The sequence below is a fragment of the Alosa sapidissima genome, chromosome 10 (assembly GCF_018492685.1).
Source record: "Alosa sapidissima isolate fAloSap1 chromosome 10, fAloSap1.pri, whole genome shotgun sequence".
In the NCBI taxonomy this organism is placed as follows: domain Eukaryota; kingdom Metazoa; phylum Chordata; class Actinopteri; order Clupeiformes; family Clupeidae; genus Alosa; species Alosa sapidissima.
Window position 1 is genome coordinate 11,080,144 of NC_055966.1, and position 16,294 is coordinate 11,096,437.

The following is a 16,294-nucleotide window of genomic DNA, read 5'->3' on the forward strand; positions in this document are numbered from 1 at the left end:
TTATAATACCCTTTACAGGGTAGAGGATTGCTAATCAGCCTTGCAGTGTGCAATGGCCTGGTTATTATAGAGCTGAATGCTCCATCAGTTAAGCTAACAGTCTGATATCCTTCATAAATCTGTAATATCATAGATTGGCAGTAAATTTGGGACGAGGGGACACAATGGTAAATTGTATGTCTTTTTCCCCCATGCTCATGATATTGTATTGCATTAACAGGATAGTTTCCTTCGCAATTATTCTATGTTAATAGCATCCCCTGTGGACCCATCTGAAAAGAAGTGGGATAGCTCTGCCTTGGGAGGATCTGTCACACTGTGCTGCAGAGTTAAGAGTGCATGCAACGTGTGTATGTGTGTGTGTGTGTGTGTGTGTGTGTGTGTGTGTGTGTGTGTGTTCTATGAGTGTCAAACTCATTTCAGTGTTCCTCTCTTTTCCTTTGTCTTAGCAGAGGTTGAGGGAGGGCAGAATGTGACGCAGGACTTGTACTTGATTTACTCTTTACTGTATGTATTTATTCATTGCTCAGGCACTTGGCAAGCCAGAGCAAACATGTCTGCTTCTCATTGGTTTGGAGCAGAGTTTGCTCCTCCCCCTTTTGTAGACAAAGAGCAGACTTAATGTCACTAAGACAAATCTCAGTTTTCCTCCCAACAAAGTCTGGCAAGGTCACAAGGTTCAGAAGTTAATCAGCTGAATATGTGTGACCTGAATACAAAATAGATTGGTTTTCTTCGCAGTGTTGGGGGGGGGGGGGGTGCAACAGGGGTCATGCAATTTGTCCAATAAAAGTAGCGAGAAGGGGTGGACTTGGAGAGAGAGAATAAGAGAGAGAGAGAGAGAGGAGTGTGTGAGAGCGAAGGAGAGAGTTTGCGGGTGACATGACTTAAGGAGAAAGAGAGAAGGAATGCAGCGGAGAAGAAGGAAAGAGTTGACAAAAACAAGTTAAGTGTGCAGATAGGAAATGGTGATGTGAAGTGGAGGGGTAGTCACAGCGCGTCTGTCCCTCCCGCGGGGTCCTGTGCTGAGCGGACGGGTCGGCCGAAGTCTGAAATACAGCCCTGACCCACATGCCTGCTTTTAATAGACAGCAGAAAGGCAGGCTAGCCGGCAACTGCATCCTCTCAGCATCTGAAACATGCATGGCGGTCGGAGCCTGGTGATGGTCTTCGGACTTTCGCGAGAGAGCCCCGTCTAGTCTGGTCTTGGGGCTAGTTGGTCAGAAAGGCTGTAGGCTGTCTGGTTTGCCGTTTGCTTTTCCTCTGACGTTTATGGCTGTGGGCCTCAGGTGCCGCTCTCACACCCCTTACCTTACCTCCTGAACATTCCTGCTGGCAGAAAATAATTTAATATAAAAATGTGTGAGCCATAAAATGGAAGTAAATACACATTTGCTGGACTGTCGCTGCTGCTGAGAAGGAGCTTCGCTGTTTTCTGATTGTGAGATGCATATTTGCTCAAGCCTTGAAAGGAGCATGAAGTATAGTATCGTTCAATGGTGACAAATTCAAAAGGCTTTGTCAAACTCACTTCCTACAAGAGTCCTCACGGGACTATTGCTCTTTTATAGTCTCAGTAAAAAATGCATAATGATATTTTTTATGAAGTGGAGGAGGACAAAACGTCTCCTAGGCCTACATTAGGTGGGCTTGATGCTGCTGAAGCGCCATGTCACTTTTTTAATTTGTGGGGCTGGTCCTGTGAGCTTTTTTTTTATCACACATAGACTACATTAGGTGATAATGACTTTTTTGACCTGAAAAATTACTTGAAGAAATAGTATCTGAATAAATCTCACTCTGAATTTGGGAAAAAAAATTAAGTGGTTTAAGTCCAAAAAAAAAAAGTTTTTTTTTGCCTGTAACCTGATGCTGCCTACGTTTTTTTGGAGTGTGTGGGGTGAGGCATTGGGGTGGTGCTCTGGTGAGCTGGTTGTCTGCGATATGTTATCCAGCGCCCCTAATGTTCCTCTGTGATCCCTCCCTGCTGCCTGATCCTGGATGATGAGAGGATAAGTCCCCCCGCCTTGGGGCCTGTGATTAATCAAACAGGGTTGGACGCGGGGTGACCGCTGGGTTTCCACCCGGGACTCTCTTCTCTTCTATTTTCTTCTCGTCTCTACATTTCTTGTTCTTCTCTTTATTCTCTTCTCTATTCCTCTCACATATCTACTCCTCTATCGATCTATCTATCTATCTATCTATCTATCTATCTATCTATTGTTTCCTTCTGCCCTCTGTTCTGCGGTGTCTCCACCAGATTCATGGAACATGATATGAACATGTAATGTAGTCCTTGCGACTTGCATAGCCCTCAGCGTGGAGAGTGATTGAAATGCTGCTTATCACACTGGTTTGTTTTGAAAATGAAATGGCGTGGCCCAACTTAAGCAGCATTCCAGGGCCACTCCAGTCCAAACCTCCCTCTGTCTTCTCTCACAGAGCACTGGTGCTGCGGTTGGGAGGGTATATGCTGTGTGGACTGGGAGTGAAATACATTGTTGTACGGTGGAGGTTGGACCAAGGCTGAACCGTAATGTAATCTTGCGACTGGTGGTGGAATTGCCTTTCTCTGTTCTGCTAGCTTTGTATAATCAGAGACGATTAAGCTGAAGCTGGTATCCCAAAGCCTTTGCTGATTGTTTGTTTCCTTGTAAGTACTTCCAATGTTTGTTTTTTTCTGGGGCAGAGCGTTTTTTTCTCCCTTTATTTTGATGTTGGCTTTTGGGTGAAATGCTTTGGAAATGAGAGAATTTTCCCTTTAAAGAGCAGTGAGATAAACTTTAAAAGGCTGCCTTGATTGTGCAACCTGGCCCCATGCATATGCAATTTGTTGGAGGCCTTTAAAGTCTGGTAGGTCAGAAGCCAGGAGAGCTTGTTCCAGGATTTTCCTGTGCTCAGGCCAAATAACTTTAAGAATGACTTTCACAGGTCTGCCTCTGCGCACCAATCAGGTTCTGGTAGGTCAAACAGGTGGTTTATTATCTGTTGTCCTCGTTAGGAAACTGCAACAAATCACTTGTTACAACCAAGATGCGAGGCACTGGGGAATAATCGGTGTAGTCCTGGACATTTTTGTACCATCAATATAATTCCAGAGTAACTGGAATGTTTGGCTTTGTCCAAACACACACAGAAAAAACACACAGAAAAAACACACAGACACACACACACATGACTATTTACAGTAACAGGAGGCCATTTTTGTTGTATTTTGCATTAAAAAAGAAAAAGATAGATTTGACTTTGCCTCTGATTGCAGCCATTGCATGTTATCGACCCGAATGAAATTCAGTACAGCAACGTTGTGGAGTAAAATACAATAAACCTCTGGCAAGCTGCCCGAGAGTATCACGCCAATTCCATTAAGCCTATTATTGACACTGGTGGGCTGTTTTCTCTCTTTCTGTCTAGAATTTTCCCTCAATATTTTTAGCCTAGCATTCAGGTCAATTTCAGCACTTTGAGTGTGCATCAGAGCGGCACCTCTCCCTGTATTAAAATCTGTGCGATTTTAAAGTCCAGCACATGGCTACTCCTCTCTAACCTCACTTGACCCCACGTAAGCATGTGGCAGCCAGCTGGTCAGTGGGCTTATCCAGGGCCCTGTCTCTGAAGACTCCACAGGAATGTTACCCTCATCTCCCACCTACTCCAGGATCATCAACCTTTCTGCCGGGGCCAGGGGAACTTGGACAGGAGGGGCACATTTCTCTTTCCTCCAGAGACAGTGCAGTCCAGTGTTATTTTGGCAGAGACGAGCATCTTGGCTCAGATGAGGCGCTGCTATCGATCACTATCTTGTTATCATTGGATTTTCAGTCCCCCGTCTTCTCCAATGCTTAGGTGTCACTGTCCATTTGCAAAATTTCTTCAAGTAAATGCTTTCATAACTTTCCACATATCTATAATTTATATTGTGAGACACGGCACAACCTCATTCAGTTTCTTTTAAATAATTCCAACTAGTAAGTTAATTTGAAGATACCTACCTGCAGTTCAGATGAGGCCGTTTTTCAAACTTACATTGCTTTCAAACAGACTTTTTAAATTGAGCATCTCCGCTGCTCAGAAAAAAAAGCTCGTTGGATCTGTTCACTTTGGGCATTTCAGTCACAGTAGAATGAGGATGTTTGCGTGTGAGTTGCGCTGACCAGGATCACGGTTTCTGCTTGAAGCTGCATGCTGGCTATGAAAGGCCTTCTTCATGTTGAGCAGATTGGGGGAGCAGCTTGCGTTCTGGGTTGCCCTGAGATTTGGCCAGCTCCTCCTTTGGATTTGGGAAGATTTGAGTTGAAATCAGTCCATTATGCATGTTAAATGCTTAGACTTCTGTAACATTAGGGCTTATGTTTCTCTTCTCTGCTGTCTCCATGTGTTAGTACCTATACACACAAAAAACACACTTTAATTGTGTTCTTACACTCTGGGCTGTATTTAAATTCTGCAGACTGCCATATTAAACTCTAAATGCTAGTTATTAAGGCCAAAAGTTGTAAATGACAACACAAAATAGGCTATATCTGGGTCCATTAGGACAGTTTGTTAATTTCTCAAGCAGTTTTTATTGCCGTTTTGGGTATATCTTTGGCATGCGCAGGGGAAATTTGTTTCACAACAATTCCTTGTCTTAGCATGTTGTCTCATTTTCTGCATTTTTCTAGGTCGATCCCAAGTCACAGCTCAATGAAGTAGCCGATCCCACCGCCATCCCACGTTTTCTGCCCGAGAACCAACAAACTGGCATCAAGCAGTCGGAGAGGCTGAAAGACCTGGTAAGAAGCTATGCATTTTTGAGTGGGAGTTATTTTGGGTTGTTTGCCCATTACACACCTTGTCTGTTTTCTGACGGGATTATTCTGTAATCATTAGTCATGGGTGATATGTTGGTATTGTATTGTGTAACTGCCTCTCAGAAGCAAACTGTAGAGTTCATTCTCACACACACAATGTCCTGTAAATATAAGAGGGTTAAAAGTGTTGCTATGAGCAACCTCCACATGCTGGGGCTCTACAAAAGAAACGCCCTGTGCCCTGCTTCTCAGTTGTTTATTGCTGTTCTGTGGGACAACTGGACAGATCCTCTGAAGTTGGTGCCTAGGGAGTCTGTCGAGGCATCCTGTCCAGTCTGACAGCCAATGGCAAATGCCATAGTCAAGCACTAGGACACCAAAGGACAATGCTAAGGTGTGACAGTCACAGCACATCTCTGGGGGTGCAGGGGAGCAGATGGTTAGCCAGATGCAGGTTTGCTCGTGACCTTGGAGTATGCCAAGGATCGGCCGAGCGGACAAAACACCCAGTGTCCTCAAGTGCTTCTCCATCACGCGGAAACTTTGTGTTGTTTTCACTTGCTTTCGTTAAAACTCCACACAGTTGATGTAGTAGAACACTTCTTGTGTGTGGGTGTCACAAGTGGGTGCCCTTGGGCTAATTGGCATGGATACACGGACGGGTGACGGTCCAAAGGCGTCTTCTCCAAATAACGTCAAAAGGATTGAGTGCTGCTGGCCTGATGCTCCAGAGCTCTGTAATCTGATTGGGCGGGAGGTTGCAGGGTTGGGGTGGGGGAGGCGTGGGAGAGCCAGAGGGACACATGTCAGGGATATAATTGGGGTTGAGGAGATCCCCAGGGTAGATATAGACTGGCTTTATTAAGTCGGGTGAACTCGGATGTGCTAGGCCACCTCACGTCCCAGCACTCACACCTCACCTAATCTCCCAGTTCCGGTCAAAGTTGGTTTCAAACGGCCTTGGTGAAGCGAGAGAGAAAGGCACAGTGAGTATCTCAAAGGAGCTTCAGTAAACGATGAGGAAGATGCTCCATCAGAAACAGCTCAGCTTGCATGCCAGCCAACACAACTCATTTTTATTACCCCTCTGAAACAGATGTAGCAGGATGGCCTTCAATTTGTTCAACTTGCTGTTTTTGAGACCTGATTTTCTGTGGTAAACAGATGAAATAGCTGTATCAAAGGCCTGCTTGTTTAGCAAATAGAAATGGTCATTTGATCGTGAGTAGTGCACAGCCTAGCAATAAAAATACAAAGGATGAATATTGCGGTATTGTCATGACTACTTGAGGTGGTCTGTTGAAGCATGTAGTATACCCCACGCCAAAACTGTTCAGGCACTTTCTCAGGACAACAGTGTGAATGCCCGCTGGCTATCTTGCAGATAGTGTGACAGAGGGAGAACTTTCTCACCGTGTAAGTGCGTGCCGTTGACAGCAGGGCCTTCTCTACCCTCACCCACCCCACCCCCTCCCTCTTTTATTGTGCTGTAAAGTTCCCCTGTCACAGTTTATCACCCCTGTTAGTGGAGGCCACCCTTCATTACCTTCCTCTCTTTGTCCTCTCCCATGCTGTATTTACCTCCAGCCCCGACGGGGTCTGTGGCAATTCAGCCCCTGGTCACTTCGTTGACCCACCCCATCACCAGTGCCCAGCCATGCAATTAATGATAAAAACGAGGAGTTATAAAATCCGTCCGAGACAAAGAGGTAATTATTATATCGTCTGGCTCAGTGTACCTTGACAGTGAATGATAATTAAGTCAATGAAGAGCATGGTATGCGGTGTGATGTAACCTTCATGGATGGCTGTTTTCCATAGGGAGTTGAGCCGCTGCTGAAACTAGATGTAGACGCAGGCCCAGATGCGGTTCTCTGAGGACGCATCGCGCCGAACAACAAAAAGAGAATTTGAAATGGGGAGGCCGTCGCTGGCTGAATTAGCCAACTCTCTCGTTCTGTTCTCTCCCGCACAAATTGGTTTCCGGGGAACCAGGCGAAAGACCGATGCTGGGTGTTCTTTGCTGCCTGAGTCGTCTGTTAATCCCCCCCGTAGCCCAGCCCAAGCCGGTGGTGGGGGCGGGGGGTTGGGGTGGGGGGGGGGGGGATGTGGTGTGCTCACCGCACTAACGAACACCCCCTGTCGTCTTCCTATTCCCCCCAGGGTTGTGCTAATCCTGTGGTCATGGTTGTGAGATTGCAGACTCTCTTTTTGCCCTCCCTATATATATATATAAATATATATATAAATAAAGCCTTTTGCTGGCAAGTGTGAAAGAGAGAGAGGGAGAGGGAGGTAGAGAGAACTTCAAAGTGAAAGGAGGAAGGCTGACCTGAAACACTGGAGAGAGAGAAAGGAGAGGCGAGGGCCAAGGTCCACTGCAATCGCAAAGTCTGTGGGTCACTCTGTGCTGCCTTCACCACCTCCAGCACCACCAGCACCCCTAAATCGCCACCTGCACATTTCTATGGTAATGCTGCGGACTGTTAGAGCCTCCGGGGATGAGGGCGCCAGCTCCTTCAGTCCACTTGGCAGATGGTGAGAGGAGGCTCCCTGTCTGGCAGTGGATTAGATTAGAACCCCTTGTTTGCATTCTGAACCCCCTTCTCCGTGCAAGCGTGTGGATGTGGAGGCATTTCCACTTAAAAGAGGGCCTGCCAAGTGAAATGCACATTATTAGGGAGAAGGGCTGCGGTAGGGTGATGGGGGAGAGCGTCACAGCTTCACTGAAAGATTTCTTGCCCGCAGAGCTTAGCAGACTGTTGTGGAAAAAAAAACCTCACATGCTAAAATAGGTATTTCCGTAAAATCCTTATCTTGCGAAAAAATTCAAATTTAATTCCAGTGCTGATTTTAAGCGCAGTGAGAGGCATAAAATTCGTCAAAATTAAAGGTCAAAATTAGAGTTTCTCAACTTCGATTGCAACTATGTTATTGATGAAAGATGCAAGCAAGGTAAGCATTAGGTAAGCATTGGTCTTTATGACTGGGCACTGAAGGTGATTCATGTGCTTCAGTAATGCTTGGAAACAGGCTCGCTACACTACTGTCTGCTGTCTAAAGTATCTGAACACAGGGAGAAAGAGAGAGACTTTTACAGGGTAGTTGCGTGACTGAATGTATTCACAGTCACGCTGCTCCCAATCTAACCCCATATGTTTCCAACCGCTAGACTCGTTGGGTAAGCACGTTCTGCTGTGGTCACAAGAATAGGAGGTCTCTGATTCCCTAAAAACATGCCTGATCTCAGACAAAATGGGTGGTGGGTGAGATGCCTCATATGCAACTTAGGGTCTGAGCTACAGTAGACATATTTCCTAGTGTAGTATCCATCCACTGTATGTCTTATTTCGGTAACACTTTCTATGAAGGTTGTATTTATAACGCCTTATGAATGCATTCATAATGTTTTATAAGGTGTCTATAAAGCATTGTAATGCTCATTATTACCATCTATAGTAGTGTTAATTTCGTCAGACGAGACGAGAGGAAATATGTTCGTCAACGACCTTTTTTTTCATGACTAAGACGAGACGATGACGAGACGGCAGTATTGTCCTGAAACACTGACTAAGACTATCTTAAGATGCATTATTGTTGACGAAAAAAGACGAGACTAAAATGTTTTGCATGAAATAAAAACTAAGATAAAATCTCTCTTCATTTTCGTCTACAAAATGAGAAGACAGAACATCTAGCTGTTATGTTTTCAAAATATTCCGAATGAGTTCATACGCAACAGCTTTCCTGTAGGCTAGTCCACGTGCTGTTATTGCAACCCTGTGGCTGCAACACGAAACTACATGGAACAAGAACACTGGAGATTTCTGCAAGAGTTAGCAAGCTAACTACCTAAGCTATATGCCACAATACTACATACCCAAAAGTTGAAGCTTCTCTCATACAAATTAACATCCCCCAGAATGTCGAATTAATATCCCCCAGAATACGAAAATGTTCATCATGTAATGTCAATTATTTAACTAGTTAGACTGATGATGCAAAGTTTGCTAGCAAGTAAGCTAATATGGAAAGTTCGCTAGCAGGTTAGCTATGGCTAAGATGGAGAGTCTGATTGGGGAATGTGTTGTGTTTGGGCGCATATCGCCATCTAGCGAGGCGGAGTAAAACATTAATACTTTGGCCTATGACAGTGTTTCTCAAACTTTTTCAGTTTCAGGACCACTAAACTAACCCTAGCTAAAAAAAAAAAAAGATTAGACCTACTTCAACAGTAGCCTATAATTAGTCTACACAATAGGCCTACTCACTGAACCACTTTGCTTATTGTGTGGATTCAAACTGTATGATTTAAACTGGCATATCTTACATAGACAGTGTTGCAGAACTGTTTTTACATTGGTTGGTTCAATATTGCAAACAACTCATCTATATTATATTTTACCACGTCTGCTCGCGGACTACTTGGGATAGCTTGCGGACCACCAGTGATCCACGGACAACACTTTGAGAAACACTGGTCTACGAATATGACAGTGGTCCAGTCAAATCTTTTACTGTCTATGGTCAAATCCCAGCCGAGCTATAACTGTATAAATCAGAATGAGTAATTATAACAGACGAGTAGCCCTGTGGACACACAATATTATTGGAAAATTGAGATGTGTGAAACACTATTTGACTCAAATGGTAATCAGAAATAATTTGTTATAAAAAAAGACTAAAATGTGTTGACTAAAACTGACTAAGACTAAGATACCTTTAGTTTTCTTTTGACTAAAACTAGACTAAAATGACGAGACTTTTAGTCGACTAAAACTTGACTATCAAAAATGATATTTGAATGACTAAATATGACAAAGACTAAAAAGGACATTTCGTCACAAGACTAAGACTAAGACTAAATTAAAAATAGGTGACAAAATTAACACTAATTATTCACAAGTCGTCATAACCAACTTCATGATGCATTATGACAGCTAATTATGAATGATTTCAATTTTAATCTGAATAATGCATTATAAATATGTCAAGATCTGCCTACTCACTTGTCAGTTTTATGATGCATCATAACTACTTTGCTTTGCCTTCTACTGTAGTCCTATATATATCTATAACTATAAGTATATTTAATAAAGTTATAATAATTTATACATCTCCCTATAGCACACAATTATAAACAGCTATGCAATATCATAAGTGTTATTTGTCAGCTCTGATTAAAGCCTTGTGGGCTCCTCATTTGTTTCCAGCAGACAGAGTACAAGCTTGCAATTACCTTAAGTGGCGTACTAAGGCATAGGATTATTTTATTCCCCGCATAGTGAAAAGCTCATTTTGATAGGAGAAGCTTCAGGTCTAACCAGGGATACCTGTATGGCTCTCTCAGTGTTCAGTTCCGTCAGCAAAAGAAGAAAAACAAATCTTCACATATCAAATCAAAGGAGAAAACACACAAACACACAAAGAAATGAATACAAAATGCTGTAAATAAAGAAGCTTGGTTGTATTAGTCTGATATTTGCTTTTGTGTCTGTTTACTTTTAGGTGCTATTTCAGATGCCTACACTGCTGACTGAATGCAGACCATAGCATAGTGTAGCATGTTTTACTATACTGTCAAGGAACACATTAAGCAGTCATTAACATGGCCCACACACACATCCATTTTTTTTTATAAACAATTGCCAATTCAGAGCGCCTCAACATTTTTCAGCAGACATGAAAACACCCAAAACAATGTATTGCATAAAGAAGAATTTCTGTATAATGACTGTTTACAAGAGCAAAACCAGGCAATTATTACAGAGGGCAACATATTGCTGTAAGTGAATGAGCTGTGGTGAAATCCTGGCAGCATTACAGCTTTTTAAAAGAATGAGTCGGTAATTGTGCAATATAGTCTCTAAGCCGCCACTGCTCTTTGGTGTTTTTTTTAAAACACAATATCCACAGCTTTTACAAACGGGAGCTTAATATGTTTTTTATCCTGTGTCTGCCGAGTTATATAGACCTTGTGCTTCTGGAGAAAAGCTGTCCAGCGTAAAAAAAAAAAAGAGTGCGGTTCCCACACTCTCTGCCTGGGGTGGGAGAGATAGCGTTTATTGATCAGGGCATAAAACAGAGAGAGAGAGAGAGAGAGAGAGAAGAGGGCTTTTGCAGGAGATTAATGCTGCTAGCAGAGAGGCTCATGAAGTTGTTTCGTTAATGTGGAAAAACCAGTCTGATCAGCGATATTGACAGTGGCGAGTGCTACTCTTTGATTAACAGAGTGAAGTCGTCCTCCTCAAGGGTTTATCAGAGCTTACTTTTCACTTCTGTGTTGCTGCAGTTAATCCCTTTCTTGAAGAAATAGAAGAAGCCAGCAGAGATCTTTCGTACACCTTAACTGTTATGACAGTTTAATTGCTTGTGGAATTAGTAAACAAAACAAACAGGGTGTCTTTTGTGTGTGTGTGCGTGTGCGTGTGCGCGTGTGCGTGTGGCGTGTGCGTGTGCGTGTGTGTGTGTGTGCGTGCGTGCGTGTGTGTTCGCTGCACTGTGCAGAGTAGTAAATTGAAAGGTTAGCTATTTCCATCCATTTTAAAGTTAATTTGCTTTGACTTTTAAGGTCAAAATGGTTCAACTTGAAGTATAACTTCATAATCAGAAATCTACACTGTTAATTGCGTTGTGAACCAAGGTTAGCCTGCATAATAACATTTTTATGAGCTCCTTTGTTGCCATAAAGGGATTTGTTGTTTGTGAGTGGCCGCCTTAAGCTAAACCCAATGTCTCTCTCCAACTTTCTCCAAATTACCTTTGAGATAATTTGCATGGAGGAACCCCCAAGGCACCGCCATGCCTGCATTACTGTATTAATTGCTTTCTATTGCATCCAAGAGCAAAAGTATGTTTTCTTATGAAACGGAGCGGTTTGGAACTGCTTGCAAGAATATACAAAGTGCTCTCCGGTCCCCACCAGGGCTTCATTAAGGAGGTTTTGAGAAATGTGTATTTCTCAAATCGCTGCTGTTGTTGTTCATCTCATTCTTTGTTCTCAGCCCTCTTCTCCCTGATGCTGTCTTGTTATGGCACGACAGTTTTGCATGTGTGTGCAAGAGTGTCACCCAGGGGCAAAGAGCTGGCTCAGAGAATGGAGCGTTTTTCCTGCCAGCCAGGCCAAGCCGCCATCGTGGGAACCAGTCGAGGGTAGACGCGGCTTTCGCTGTTGTTGGCTGCTGTTGGCTGCTGTCAAATTGCGACACACACAACCGCCACAGGGACACCCGGCGGTGAGGCCAAAGGTCACAAAACAGGCCATGTTCAGACCACCTCCCCTCATGACCTCTGCTGCCACCTTGTGATGAATGCTTGATCCCTAGAGGTCAACACAAGCAGACGTGATCACTAAATCTCTCCCACTGGAGACCCCTCCAACCCCCCCCCCACTCCCAACACATCAACCCCCCTATTTTCATTGTTGGCTCATGGACATCGATTAGATCATGTTGGCTGTGTGTGTGTGTGTGTGTGTGTGTGTCAAAGCTCTCAATCTTCATTTGTCTTAATTAAGAGCTCTCCTCCCTGCACTCAATTTCCTGCTGTCACCCATCCACTGTTCTCTGCTAATTGCTAATTGCCCCTCAACCTTCAAGTTCTACCACCACCCTACTGCCCTTACTCAGGGTGGAGAGGTGGTGGCCTCTGCTGATGTGTACACCTGAGTGGACCGACTGAGTGCAGGCAGGCGGATGGTGGATGGAGTTGCAGCAGGCGGATGGTGGATGGAGTTGCAGGGGAAAGGTCAAGGTTGGTCTGAGAAATCAATTTATTCTGCAGGCCATGTTATGTGACCAAGGCAACCCCACTATGAGGTTGTTTTTGCTCATTTCCTGCCAAGCACAGTCATTGTTTTCAGCCATTTCTTTTCTTTTCCTCATTCAATCAGCTCATTAAGGCTTAGTCTGCCCTGGTAATGCCATGTCTTGTTTTGCTCACCCTTTCTTTATTGATTTCCATTAGATCTCTTTGCTTCCCTTTATTTTTGACTTTGAGTTTTCGTCTCTTATTTGTTTTTTTGTTACCATGTATTATTGAGCATCTCCTGCACTGTGTGCATATTTATTTGATAACACATTGCCTTGGTTTCCTCAATGAGCTGCAGTTTGCTCCATGTTCTGAATGTGTCAGGCTATGTGTAATTGCTGTTGGGTTCAGCTGCTGAAACGTGTTACAAAGCTTAGCAGCCCTCCACCTTTATTTCCCGCTGCAACCCTTATCCAGGTGGTGTGCTTGAAGGGATCATTTCAGTCAAGAGAGAAGACAGGGGACAAAAAAAGTGTGAGAGAAGGATGTTCAGAGGTACAAGTGAAAATGGCTTCCAAAAAAGCACCTCACCATGGCAGAGTTCTCTGACAAAAGTGTTTCAAATTGAAAAAAGTAAAAAAAAAAAACGAAAAAAAAAAAAAACGGAGACTGCCATCTGCGTTTCCATGGTGACTTCAGGTGCTGCTCCTGAAGTGGAGAGCCTCAATTCCATTACATCCTAATTGCCCTGTCAAGCGCTTTGCTGCAGAGGTGTCCCGCATCTGGTCTCTCTGTTGCCTTTGGTGTGGGTCGGAAGCCGTAGAGCAGAATCCCATCTCCTATGCTTTCAATACACCAACACTCAAGAGCTGCTACTCTTAAAGTACAGGGTGGAAGCAAACACGCTGCTGAAACAGGATCTGGCTTAGAACTCGTTTAGCAGCATTTGTTAAGTAACACTTCATTACCATGCAGCATGCACGTGTTCTTTAACTGTCACTTCAAGTGATCCAGCCCCTTGGCGAGTGCTGGCAGCAGCAGTCGCAGTGTTGTTATCTCATTTGTTTTCCTATGCAATTATATTTTCTTAAGGGCATGGTCAACTAATCAATAAACTATTTGCTCCAGAACAGATTTTTCTGTCTGTGTCCTGGTTCCGTAACTAGCAGATGTGTTGGTTTTGTTTGGTTGGTAGTAGGGAAACACTGTAGCAAATTCAGCTGTTCCCTGAGCAAATGTTATGCCAACATCAGAATGTGCCTGGCATCGGTCTCGTGGTTGCTGGATAAAGCCAAGAGGAAGAACGGCACCAGGTTTTACGTGTCGTTCATCAGCGAGGCACATCACAGTACTGCAGTGCCCGGGAAAAAAACCTCCTGCCATCTTTGATTGCTTCCCGAGGTGGGCGAACAATTAGCAGCCGGTTTCCGTGGGGGGGGGGGGGGGGGGGGGGGGTTTGGCTTTCATTTCCCTTTCATGCATGGAGGTGGCGCGGGATAAAAGGCCAATATGAGTCCGTCCGCAGGGAATCTCTGGCAGGCAGGGCTGTGAACATGTCTTGCAGGCTCCAGGGGCAGCCAGGGAGGAACCACCCATGGAGCGAATTTCACTGAAAGGGAGCAAGCAGGTACAAGTGTCCCTCAAGTGCCCAAGGGCACTAGTCTACTGGGGGAAACACATTGGCTTCTTTCTGAGAGGCTAAGTGAATATTGTCTTCTTTTTTCCCTCTCGTCTCATACTCTCTCCTTACTGCTTTTTCTCCTGCTCTCTTTTTTTTGCTACTTGGCTATCATTTGTCATGTCGCCATTGGCCCATTCATACTCAAGGACTGTATTTAGAAGAAGAAGAAGAAGAAGAAAAACAGTAATCAATAGTGTTTCACATGGAGTGCAGATTGTTCACACCTGAACCTGAATGGGCTTCTCACCAGCAGGCTAACAGTGCTTTCCTCTCCACTGTGGTGCCTGAAAGGGGAGTTAAAGCACTTTGTACTTGTGTCTCTCAAAGAGAGAGTCCATGGCTTTCAGGCAGATTCTTTTTCAGGCTCCATTGAAAGCATACATGTCTGTTCCCCCTTTTTATTTCAAATGACATATTTGTGACACACCATAAAGCATCAACAGTGAGGGAGGCTTTCGGTTAGTTTGTGGGCAAATACTGCATTGTACTATAGACCCTTTCAAGAGAGTTCCATTATCAGCATCATAGTTGGCCCCACAAGACTTCCTTTTTAACATTCCATATGTTATCTTAATGCAGAGGAAGTAGATTGGGGCCCAAATAGAACGTTCATGCATTGTTTTTGTTTTTATTGTTGAACGGGTCTATAGAGGACTGTGTTTGATGGTGCCCCAGATAGTGGCACAGTTTGGGAAAAATCTGACCCTGATCTGGCTTAGATGTGCCGGACCAGGTCGGACCTACGCCAGATCAGGTCGGACCCGTGCCAGACCAGGGCTGGAATAAACCGTTGTCCAGGCTGCTCTGCTTGGTGAGATTACGTTCTGATGGAGAGCTTTAATGTCTTATCCCCAGCTTTTCTCACATACACAAAACTATGTAAGACAGATAAAGTGCCACAGAAGTTCTCCTGAGAACTCAAAAAGAGAGAGAGGCTGGTAAGGGAGGTTCTTGTCTGTTGACATAAAAGCCCATCAACACTAAAGCCAAACTCAACAAGTTTTTCTCGTTTTTATTTTTTAACAGCCCAACCCCCTCCCGCACCCCACACACACACGCACATGCACTCTCCACCCTGCACCTCCCTTCTTGATCTGTCAGGCAGAGTATTCTGATGTGTTCCAGTCCTCTGTTTCAAATGGAAATGCCGTCCACGCATGCCGAAGTGCATAAGCCCAAAATCAACTCTGCTGAAACCTGTCTTTTGTACTGAGCTCAAGCTGCTTTACAGGAGAAATGCTAAAGAAAGCGCTATTTGCTCGCAATTTCCCCACAACTGCTCTGCTTTAGCTGTAGCCTCCGCCATTCACCACCCTCTAATCATGCAAATGTGGCTCGGCAATTGTTACTATAAATAAACCATGTGCGTTGATAAACACGCCAACTACTGCTTTTAAACGGCACTGAACTCTGATGAGCGTTTTTTTGTGAAAGATAAAGAGTTTTTCCCACGAGGAAGAATATTCAAAGCCCTGACAGCTCTTCTGGATTCCTGGGGGTTGGTGGAGTGGGGGTGGGGGTGGGGGTGGGGGGGGTGGGGAGGTTGGGGGCCATTCAAAAGTAAACACTCACTGACACTGTGGTTTGTCTTGAAGGATGCGTGTGACCGTGTGTGTGTCCCTGTGTGTCCCAACTCTGGCTTCCCTGCTGCAACAACACTCAGAGAGCAGTCTGGTGTGCACCTACACCTTGCCTAGAGCTGCAGATTGATCAGAAGGCAGCATTGGCTTTTTACTGTTTTCTTCCTGACTGTTCACCTGATATGGCAGCCTCCACCACTTTCACTCCCTCAATCATTTTTCAAAAAGACCCTCTTAATACCATTTTATTATGTTGTATTATTCATTTAAACCCTAGCTTAATAATTAATGCTCAGGGTCAATGAGTGGCAGCACCTGCACATGATTTGTCATTTTCTTATCTCCGGATCTTTTTTTCCCACCACTTAGCTCTTCACTTAACTGCCTTTGGGAGCTTTTTGGTGGGATTTCTCTGGATGGTGTTTGTAGTGTTTCTGTTGTAGTCGGTAGCAAGGGAGTGATTAGCGCTGCATAATGCCGAACGTGCCTCA

General features: G+C 44.3%; 1 protein-coding gene across 5 annotated transcripts in view; it reads left to right on the forward strand.

Annotated features, from left to right (window-relative positions):
• sema6e (sema domain, transmembrane domain (TM), and cytoplasmic domain, (semaphorin) 6E) overlaps positions 1–16,294 on the forward strand; it is a 113,819-nt gene that overhangs the window by 8,683 nt on the left and 88,842 nt on the right. For all 5 annotated transcript variants that reach the window (XM_042108376.1, XM_042108375.1, XM_042108378.1 and 2 more), the window contains exon 2: positions 4,665–4,775. The gene's annotated coding sequence lies outside the window, so the exon portion shown is untranslated. The remainder of the gene's footprint in view (positions 1–4,664; positions 4,776–16,294) is intronic.